This window comes from Numida meleagris, unplaced genomic scaffold (assembly GCF_002078875.1).
Source record: "Numida meleagris isolate 19003 breed g44 Domestic line unplaced genomic scaffold, NumMel1.0 unplaced_Scaffold535, whole genome shotgun sequence".
Lineage (NCBI taxonomy): Eukaryota > Metazoa > Chordata > Aves > Galliformes > Numididae > Numida > Numida meleagris.
This window is the reverse complement of record NW_018364751.1, coordinates 18,153-19,453: the sequence shown is the minus strand read 5'-3', so window position 1 is coordinate 19,453 and position 1,301 is coordinate 18,153.

Here is a 1,301-nt window from a genome sequence, read left to right as displayed (position 1 = left end):
GGTTTGGGGTCGCTGCATCCTTTTGGGGTTACTCTGTGCTGGTTTGGGGTCGCTGTGTGGGTTTGGGGTCGCTTTGTGCCAGTTTGGGGTCACTGTGTGCGGGTTTGGGGTCGCTGTGTGGGTTTGGGGTCTCTGTGTGCGGTTTTGGGGTCGCTGTGTGTGGGTTTGGGGTCACTGTGCGGGTTTGGGGTCACTGTGCGGGTTTGGGGTCACTCTGTGCCGGTTTGGGGTCACTGCATCCTTTTGGGGTCACTCTGTGTGGGTTTGGGGTCAGTGTGTGCGGGTTTGGGGTCACTCTGTGCCGGATTGGGGTCACTGTGCACGGGTTTGGGGTCGCTGCATCCTTTTGGGGTCACTCTGTGCTGGTTTGGGGTCGCTGTGTGGGTTTGGGGTCGCTTTGTGCCAGTTTGGGGTCACTGCGTGGGTTTGGGGTCGCTTTGTGCAGGTTTGGGGTCGCTGTGTGCCTGTTTGGGGTCGCTGTGAGGGTTTGGGGTCACTGTGTGGTTTTGGGGTCACTGTGTGGTTTTGGGGTCGCTGTGTGCGGTTTTGGGGTCGCTGTGTGCGGTTTTGGGGTTGCTGCGTGGGTTTGGGGTCGCTGTGTGCGGGTTTGGGGTCACTCTGTGCCTGTTTGGGGTCGCTGTGCGGGTTTGGGGTCACTCTGTGCGGGTTTGGGGTCGCTGTGCCTGTTTGGGGTCACTCTGTGCCTGCTTGGGGTCACTGCATGGGTTTGGGGTCACTGTGTGGGTTTAGGGTCGCTGCATCCTTTTGGGGTCACCGTGTGTGGGTTTGGGGTCACTGTGTGTGGGTTTGGGGTCGCTGTGCCTGTTTGGGGTTGCTCCGTGCCTTTTCGGGATCACTGCCCCTGTTTGGGGTCATTCTGGGCCTTTTTGGGGGTGCGGGGTCTTCGATGGGGCTCTTCAGGATCAGAGTGGGGAGTTTTGTGGCACCACATTGGGGTCTGTCTGCCATGGGGCCGTTTTTGGGGCCGTTTTTGGGGCCGTTTTTGGGGCCATTTTTGGGGCCGTTCCTGGAGTTTTCAGCTCTTTCATGACGTCATTTTCCTTCGCTATTTTGGGCCGTTTTGGGCTCTTCCTGGGGTCGCTTTGGGGCTTTTTCTGCAGCTTTGTGAATCTATGGGGCCTCGTTAGGGCCCACCATTTTGGGGCTATTTTGGGGCTTTTTGGACACTTTGGGGTCACGTTATTGGTTTCTTTTAGGGACATCGCGTTGCCATGCCACCTTCAGGGCCAATTCCTGGGGCCTCTTCTCTGGGAATTCATTTGGGTTTCTTTGTTTTTTGG